Genomic DNA, 274 nt, shown 5'->3' on the forward strand with positions numbered 1-274 from the left:
CCCGCCCGTGCGGGCGGCCCCAGCCTCAGTCTGCCCCTGGCGTTCCAGGCCCAGGTCCCCCATTACCCCAGGCTGCCTCTGCTCCCTGCCCCACATCTGGGCCCCTCCAGCCGGGGCTGCACCACCGAGGGTGGGGGTCCTGGGTGATTCTGAACAAGCATGACGGGGCGCTGGGTGGGCTCTGCCTCTGCGGACGCCCGAGCGGGAAGTGACCTGCAGGGCAGCACGGCTCCTGCGTCAGATCTGCAGGCTGTCTCCCCCATTACCCCAGGCT

The sequence above is a fragment of the Tupaia chinensis genome, unplaced genomic scaffold (genome assembly GCF_000334495.1).
Source record: "Tupaia chinensis unplaced genomic scaffold, TupChi_1.0 Scaffold149964_2, whole genome shotgun sequence".
Lineage (NCBI taxonomy): Eukaryota > Metazoa > Chordata > Mammalia > Scandentia > Tupaiidae > Tupaia > Tupaia belangeri.